The sequence below is a fragment of the Silene latifolia genome, chromosome 2, assembly GCF_048544455.1.
Source record: "Silene latifolia isolate original U9 population chromosome 2, ASM4854445v1, whole genome shotgun sequence".
NCBI lineage: Eukaryota > Viridiplantae > Streptophyta > Magnoliopsida > Caryophyllales > Caryophyllaceae > Silene > Silene latifolia.
In genome coordinates this window covers 138,837,690-138,847,294 of record NC_133527.1, presented here as the reverse complement: position 1 = coordinate 138,847,294, position 9,605 = coordinate 138,837,690, and the positions used below count along the sequence as shown (strand labels likewise).

The window sequence follows — 9,605 nt, the reverse complement described above, 5'->3', positions numbered from 1 at the left end:
GACTTACTTAGTCAATCTTACATCCTCAAATTACCATTCAGTTTCATCCATTTCAAGTCAAATACTAAACACTAGTACCCTAAACATGAGCAACAATGCCATGTTCCATAACCTTAGTAACCAATGCAACTCACACTTGACACACAAAATCCACCAATCCAAAGTACTCACTCTATCAAGGATCTATAGATATAAGAACCATCAAGTACGTCTCATCACACTACCTAAGTCTTTCCAATATCAAATCCTCTCAAAATCAGGAAAGGGTCAAACACAACAATCCCTTCAAAGGTCATGATGTCCAACCAAGGCCAACATTTCTCAAAAGAAATGGTATTATAAAAGGCGTTAAGGAAGGATAAGCAAGGAACAAATGTCATGTTAGGAAATAAGGAGTCGGACCGTAAAGATAACGGTTGACAAAAATAAGAGGTATTCGAGTTAAGAAGATATCTCGGACAAGAAGAAGATACGTAAACTTTGGCATAAGAACTGGGTTCAACGAACGTTAAAGAGAAAGAAAGGAGAACAGAAGTGGCATGATGAAAGGATTACCGCTTACCAAACACTCATCAAAGCTTATGATCGATATGATAAGGTTACCTCATTAAGGCGCTCAACAAAGCCTCAAAAGTCTACTAAATCATAAGACTAAAAAGGACTCCACAGTGGTAGGTATTCCTTAACTCAGTTGGTTCCAAAAGCCAAAATCAATTCACCACACAAATCCATTTGTTACTATTCATGTCCCAAAGTATCTCCTTTGCAATTCTCATCATCGAACTTCACTTACTATGTCATTCCCAAGTACCATGGCTTGTTTACTCCCTCATCTCACAATTTAATACTTCTAGTCTCCGATACCATAAATTAGAATCACATCTTTGAACTCACGAACTACATCGAACAACATTCCACCAAAATTCCCAAATTCAGATATGTTTAATAAGGTCAACAAGGGCTACTCTATACTAGATTTGGTCAACTCAAAAGGTTTAACAAACTAACTAATTCCAAAGTACGATACCAATCCATTAAACAACGTCCATATCCTATTGTATTCCTTTCAAGGCCTACCAAGATTGGGCTAACTATCATTCCTTTAATTCTCCACAAGAAACATCGAGACTCTCAAATGAAGTAGCTAGGTTCATTTCAACTTATGTGCTAAGGTAGTACCCACGCTCAATCACTTATGACAAACAAGCTCTCAAAAGACATAAATCCCAAAGTGTTTCACAACTCACTAGACTCCCATATCAAGCACAACCAACAAGACTAACCAAAGGATCCCAAGTTATATTCTCCTATACAACTCAAATCTTAAACAATCAATTTCTCAACTCATTCACGCCTTCCAATGTTACATTCTCTCAAAACCGGGTTCTTTTGAACAAGGGGACTATCCTGCGGAATAAAAGGAAGGTGTCCACATGGACTTTATTATAAGAAGAAAACGAACCTAAGATAAATCGGGAGAAAGAATTAAAAGGTAGTTACCAAGGCGAGAGAAGAGGAATTGGAAAGACGAAAAAAAACAACGAGATTGGAAAACTAAGGTAAGATTGCATTATCTACATCTATTGGAGAACCATCTTACAAAAGAGAAAATCAATTAGTACCTAACAATTAGCAATCACAAACAGACTACCACATAAAATCCTAACTCTACCCATCCTACCCATCTCTCAAGTTTATTATTAAAAGGTCAAGTGATTTTAGGTGGGGTGCACAAACGTGCGTCGGGAGCAATAGGCTCTGATACCAACTGTGACACCCTTAAATCTAGCCTTAATTATATACGTAAATTCTACAGAAAAACTAGTAGGATATGTTTGTAAATGGTTCAACTAGTCCAAAAACCTGCAATTTCAAAAATTTTCTAACTAAACCATTCACAACCAATTCCAACTCAAGAAGAGTGTAAAAAACCCTGCAACAACTGATAAACTAATTTACATACATAACTTAAGACGCGGAAATATAGTGATACAAACCCAAAATAGAAAAGGGAGACATATGTCCCTTTAAATAATATACAAACCAAAAGTGTAAAAGGTTTACTAATAGAATAGCCAAAACTAGGTCCAAGGTTCCTTGCTCACTAGCCCGTCTGTGACCCCAACTAAGCATCAACAACCTGTCAATCGCATTTTATACAAACACGAAAGCCACAATTCAGTGGGGAGTAACTTCGAGTCCTCCCAGCCACGAATCGTCAAAATTAATGTAACATGTAATGTAACATGTAAACAATTTGATAAACCATTTACTTATCATGTATTCTAACAAATGACCCCTAAATGACCAAACTAAACTATCATGTGAATCATATAATTCAAATAGTAATCCAAACTTTATCAACTGTAACCGGCTTACATCTCACCTATTACAGTTCATAAAATCACCATACAAGAAAGGGCAATATATCAAAGACAGGCATAAGTTCTTAGTACGGTCAATAGTCACTTTGTAACTCAAGTCTATACCACGAGGTAGGGAAGGTAATCGAACCGGTATCTTGGCTCAGCGGTTACTATTAAGAAAACATGGCCAAGAGACAACACAACCATAGCCTAAAAATCACTTGAGACCTAGACATGCGGATACACACCACCGCACCCAAGACTCACAACTTTTTTTTAAAACAAAGCGAAGTGAGTACCCTAAGGACACCACCGAAGGGTTGGCTAGTACTTAAGCTGACCCCATACTATCAAAATAAGTACCTGAGGTCATGCCCCAACTTGGATAAACATCCACTAGTCAGGAACACAAAGGCTATCAAGCAGTGAACATATACTCGTCAAAGACTATAATGACCTATCTATGATGGAGGCCGAAATACTCACCTAGGACCTAGTCCCAGCTAGTCCCAGCTTGGATATTTTAGCCCAACCACACATGACTCACCACACAAGACAATTAAGACACCCACTTAACCATAAGAGGGCAAAAAGTCCTACTTATCAATATAAATTCTAGCATTCTATCATGTGAAAGGCTTATAATGTCTATTTACAAAGATACAATCCCAACGAGAATCCTCAATAAGTATTCAATACTAATTTCTAATTCTAACAATAGTAACCATATTAAAGGCTTCAGGGGAAACTAGGGCCATTTCTACAATACAAGTCACTATTAAATTCAATAAGCTATACATGTGAACAAAAGTTTGATAAATGGCCTAAAACAAGAAAAAGGCCGATTATCTAATTCATTCAACCGAATTTTTACCCGCAACTCCAGCCTGCGGCAGTGCGGGTCAAATTGCGGTGACCAATCACTCAATTAATCGACATCGCATCGATCAAAGGGACTAAGGCTCGGTTTTTCACAGACAATCAACAAAACATTACAATTATAGCTATAAAATTCATTTTGTAAACTATCCTAACATATGATAACTATTAATATAAGCACAATTTTTCTACCATTAACATAACTTTTAGTTACTAGCATGCTTCAATTCAAATTACTACCCTTTTGTTACTTATTCTATTCTAATATTAATTAACCCGAAAAGACCAAGATTGTACGAAAACCCACGAAACAAGCACGGACCAGCCCGGGCCAACCCCAAGCCCGGCCGTGGCTGCCGTGGGCCTGCCGGCTGCTGCCGGGCCCGCTGCCGCACCATTTCTCCTCTTTTTTTTTCATTTTTATACATTATAAGACCGTCTGAAAATTAATTAATCGTCCCCAAATTCAACTTTGATAATTTAAACTAACAAAAGGCATAATTTAAGCTAACAATTGACATGCATGCAACTATACTAAACATGTGAAAATTACTACACCAACAAAAATCACCAAACATACAAAAATCAAAACATGTGACGATCTTTCGTCGAGTAACTCGAAATATGTTACCTTAAGCTAGAAAAAGAGCAATTAACACCTTGAAAACCCAAACCCTAACGACACTAGCCGCTATCCTCTACAATATACGAGTCCCCGAACTCGTCTTCCAATCCTTCACCTAAATAAACAATTAAAACACAATAATAAGCATATAAACCGAAAATACCGAAAATTGGTCTTAAAATAACTTAATGAAAACTGAAATTAGAACATACTAAGTTGTAGATCGTGGCGAGGGGATTCCGGAAAGGTAAATTATGCGAAAAACGGACTAGTAACGAAGAAATTACGTCGATTTTGAGCTTGAAATTATATAAATGGTGTTTTGGTGTTTTGTTGATGATGATGATATGAACAAACCAGAAAAAAGAAAGAAAGGAAGGGCTGGTCAGCCGTGTAAGGGAGAAGGAAAGGAGAAAAGAAAGTGCGGGATTGTTAGTCGGGATTTTTACGAGTCGGGTTTGACTTGTTTCAATAATAATTAAATCCGTAAGTCAAACGCAAATTCCGTCAAGACCAAAGTCTTTAAACACGAGATTACAATAAAATTGAGTATTCATACGACCCATTTCCAATTTCGTTTACCCAACGTTCAAACGAATTATCATTTTCCCCCCGATACGCCCTTATTTCGAAATAAAAGATTTTACACGGTTTAAACTATTTTTAAACATTTCAAAACTATCAAAATAAATACTTTTCTTCAAAATATAATAAAATTATATTTCTTTGAATTATTTTTACTTTAATTACTTTAAATATCAAATTTTATTTGATTAATAAATCATTTTTGAAATATATTAACGGTCCGAAATTACGGGGCGTTACATTTATCGCAGGCTAAGCATGATGGACATGTTACGTCCATGGGACTTAAACGTGTACCAAGTTTTTGTTAGATTTTGAAATGAAATAAAAGTGTTGTTTTTGTTCATGTTCATAATCACATTTGTCTTTTATCTTTAATTTATACTTTGTTACATCCAAACGGGTTGTAGTGACAATTGAACCCCGTTAAAGTGAACATGGATTAACATAGTATTTGCCCATAGTCACTTGTATGAGGTGACGTCTCGAAGTGACTAGAGTGTGAGGCGATTGATGGCAAGTTCAAGTGCCATAGAGTCATATGAGATGACTAGTCGATCACATAGCAGATATTAGGAACATTTTGTCGGGCCTTATGACCGCTTATAGAGTTCGGCAAATTTATATAGCCTGGTCGTGGCGAGAGCTACTATAGTATTCTAATGAGTCGATTCTTTTGACTAAAGACTATTCGCCGAGATGGCACGATTTGATTAACTTTGATTTGTGTTACTACGACCTTCGTAAATGGGGTCAAATGGGCATATTTTGGGTTATGATGGCTGTGGCTAGTCGAAGGGAATGAGTGCGATAGGAATTGTCCACCCCTAGTCGGGGTTATAACAATATCTCGGGGCCACTCGAGGAGTAATGAACTGAAATGCGTGGCCACGCTCGGAAAGTATCTATGATAGATAAGTCCCGGTCAATCGGTTATTCTCCGGATCGAGGAAACCACTCTCGATATGATCACTTGCAAGTACGACCGAAAGACACCTTGCATTGAGTGGGAGATAGTAATAGGACAAGAGAATTGGTGACGCACACTTGTCGAGGACAAGTGGGAGATTGTTGGAATATGTGTCCTCCGACAATAATGCGATCACGACTGTTGATTATAATGATCACATGTTTAAAACTCATTATAAAGAATACAATTGGGAAGTAATATTATTCTTGTCAATGGTCAACATATATCGGTAATGATTGGCTGACTAGAGTTTGACATTACTGTCGTGCGACGGTGGTGATCAGTTGACCCCGTAGGTCATACCTATAGGGCAACACTCTTAATTGATTATTTAATTAATCGTATAATGTTGCGAGTTAATTAAATTACTTGAAAATTGACGGACGATTTTGGAAGTAAAATTTACGTATCAAATTGAAATGTGATTAAATGAGATACGGTCTGAGTAATTGAATTGTATCATTACTCGGATGAAATTATTGTTTAAAGAAACAATTGAAGTTGAATGAATTATTATAAATACAATCTGTTGTGATTTATAAATGGTAAAATATTTTGGCACAAGTAATTATGAAATTACTAAGTCGATTTTTGTGTGACGTATTTTATTAATACGTTGATTTTTAATATGTTAAAAATACATAACAAATTTATGTTACATGTGACATGTTACATATTGAGAAATTGACAAAAATAATATGGACTCCATATTATGATTGTACCGAAATTAGTGGGGTATTAGGGTAATATTGTGTTGATTAATTTATTAAGTAATCATAATGATTGCCTAATGGTCTAGCCATGCAAGCCTATGAACATTGTTAAGAGCAACAATTTCATGCATTGGCTCACCCATAAAGCCCCCCTCCACCCAGTTTTTGATGAAAAAACCATCATTGGTTTTTCATCTAATTTTACCTAATATTACACTAAAATGTGTTAGTGAATTTATTATTATTCATTCATCCAAAAATTAGTATTCTAGAGAGATAAAAAGCTCTCTATTTCTCCCTCCATAAAACCGAAATATATAAGTGTTTTATAAATATTTTGGTTTAATTTTCTACTTGATTAATATTATACTAGTATTTGTAATATTAATTAAAATTAAGAGAAGCCTTGGGTATAAAGCTTGGGGAGAGATCTTATACTTAGATCTTGTTCATCCATAGGGAAAAGCTCAAGATCAAAAGAGAAAGGTGATCTCTTTTGTGCCCTTAAATCCGAAATCAACAATGTAAGGACATGATTTCTCTTCTATTATATTATTTGTTTGCATGCATAAAATCCGTTTTAATTTTATGACAAATTAATTTAGACATATATGAGTATGTTAATATGTATATGAATCTACTAATCCTTCAATAATACCACAACCTTTCAAGTGTGAATCGAATTCAAGGCTAAGATATTCTCCACCACGATCGGAACGTAGTGCTTTTATCTTTTTGTCTAATTGGTTCTCTACCTTGTTTTGAAATTCCTTGAATTTCTCAAACGCTTCACTCTTATGTTTCATTAAATAGACATACCCATGTCTACTCAAGTCGTCGGTAAATGTTATAAAGTAGTCATAATTACCACGAGCGGTGATACCCATTGGTCCACATACATCGGTGTGTATAAGTCCCAATAGTTCACTAGCTCGTGTCCCTTTACCACTAAAAGGATTACGAGTCATCTTGCCAAGTAGGCAATATTCGCATGTACCATATGATTGATAATCAAATGGTGTAATCACATTAGTCGAAATTAATCTTTTGATGCGATTCTCGTTTATGTGACCTAATCGACAATGCCAAATGAACGCTTCACTTGGGTCACTTGATTTGAGTTTCTTTGATTGAATGTTATAGATATCATTAGTCGGATTTGAGGTCTCTAAAATGTAAATGCCATTGATAGAGGAAGCTTGGCCTATAACCAAGTCGTTCCTAGAAATAGTACAACGATTGTTCTTAATGACAAAACAAAAACCGTCCATGTCTAGCATGGCGATTGAAATAATGTTTTTAGAGAGTGTAGGCACATAAAAACAATTATGTAAATACAACTCGAATCCATTAGGCAAAGCTAAAACATAAGTTCCTTTGGATTCGGCCGCTACCCGAGCTCCATTTCCAAGGTGTAGATCCACATCTCCCTTGCTAAGCCTTTTCACATCTCTTAAACCCTGTAAATGATTACAAAGGTGAGAACCACAACCGGTATCTAGTACCCATGTCATAGTGGATGTATAATTTATATCAATAACATAAATTTCCTTAGGAATTTTACCTTTTGGAGTGATTATTCCTTCCCTTATATTTCGCAAATATACGGGACAATTCCTAAGCCAATGTCCCATGCCATAGCAATAATGACATTCATCATTAACTTGCATGAAGTTTTTGATTTTCTTTCCCTTTTTCTTGAACCTTTTGCCCTTAGAAGCAAGAACTTGATTGCTTAAACTCCCACTAGTTTTGGCATCTTTATCTTCCAGAGACAAAGACCCTATAGATTGTATGAGGTAGTCTTCCTGAGACGGACTCACACGAGGTCTAGTAGTAGTAGGTGGTTTAGAAGAAGTGATGAAGTTAAGGGTTCCATCCGAACCTATCCCAAAATGAAGTTCTCTAGTAGTGTCGAAATCATTGTTGGAGCAAACGTCGTCAAAAACATTGTGGTATAACTCAATAGTTATCGGTGCGGTAGCGTTTGAAGGATTCATTGTAATGCACTACAAATATGGAGGAAAGGAAATATTAACATTTTGTCTTTTTAAATCATACTTGTAATTAAATTTAACAAGATATGAACATTTATATAGTGACCTCTACCCAACTATAATAAATGATTCCAAGACCCAAATTCATATCGACTTAGGCACGGTATGGCCGATGAAACCCTTATCAATATAATTCGGTGGATTAACATTTTAATCGATTCTACTTTTAGAACTCTTGGTCGATAAAATTACTCTAATAATTATCTATAGCCCAAAACACATCCGACAAGGGCACGGTATGGCCGATGAAACCCTCATCGAAAAATTTTTGTTGAGTTCAATCCAAATTTCGAATAAATGTGTCCATAATCCAAATCCACATCAACTTGGGCACGGTATGGCCGATGAAACCCTCATTAACATGAACTCGGTGGATTAACATTCATCACCCACTTCCCCTACGTAACAAGGTTTGTACCCCGGTAGGGCCGAGTGCACTCCCTCGCGAAATAGGTTTTCATGGTTTCTACTATTTGGTAAGGCTATGTCTCAATTAATTGTTTTAGCGAGAGGTCATGTCAATTTATTATCTATCACGTTTTAAGTGAACTAAAGCGGTGAACTACGATAATTCTAATTGACACGGTCGATAAACTCGATGAAAGAAGATGCATGTTTTAGTTATGGCGATTTAGCGATGCATGTGACATAAAATAAAATGAAATGCAAGCATAAAATAAATAAATCCTAGTATGGCCTTTCCTAAAATAGAAAAACTATTTAACTATTACATATTCGGAAACCTACTCCATTGGTCCCTTGAACTTCGGTTGTGGCACGCATCTCGAGGTAACACCGTCTTTATGTATCGCCATCTTGAAGAAATCCGTCTTGGGAACTCCGAGATAAATTAAATTACATAATAAATTACATAATTTCCTATTATACATTTGTAACTAAAATAAAATAAATCTATTAAATTACAAAACGGTGATACGAGATCACAATAAAATTACAACCGAATCGATATTCCCATACATTTCGAGAAATACCAATTAAAAACTAAGGCCATACTAAGTAAAATTACATAATTCAAAATTACATAAATAAAATTATGACAATCATAAAGAAAATGCAGCATTATAATATGTATGAACATGCCCAATTTTATGCTAAATCGCCTTTAATTAGCCAATATCGTATATTACTCGGTTTTTACGGATTTGCGTGATTTCAACATTTTATAATCACAAAAATTACATAAATTCATATTTATGCATAAGTTAATTACCCTAACCTCTTAGGACTAAAAATTTAGTCTTCACTAATTATTTGACCATAATTAACTCATATTTATAAAATTGTTCATTAATGGACTTAAAATTACAAAAATAAGCTATAAACTTCAAATAAATCACAAAATTTTAAATAAATTCAAAATTTGAAATTTAAACTCATGAACATTATGGA

At 35.3% G+C, this 9,605-nt stretch overlaps 1 long non-coding RNA gene across 1 annotated transcript; it reads right to left on the bottom strand.

Moving 5' to 3' along the window:
* Window positions 1–1,807: 1,807 nt before the first annotated feature.
* On the bottom strand, window positions 1,808–4,287 carry LOC141630411 (uncharacterized). The gene is made up of 3 exons (XR_012537481.1): window positions 4,083–4,287; window positions 3,877–3,985; window positions 1,808–2,140 (listed from the first exon to the last, which is right to left on the bottom strand). It is a non-coding gene; the product is annotated as an uncharacterized LOC141630411 (long non-coding RNA).
* Between the last annotated feature and the right edge of the window lie 5,318 nt (window positions 4,288–9,605).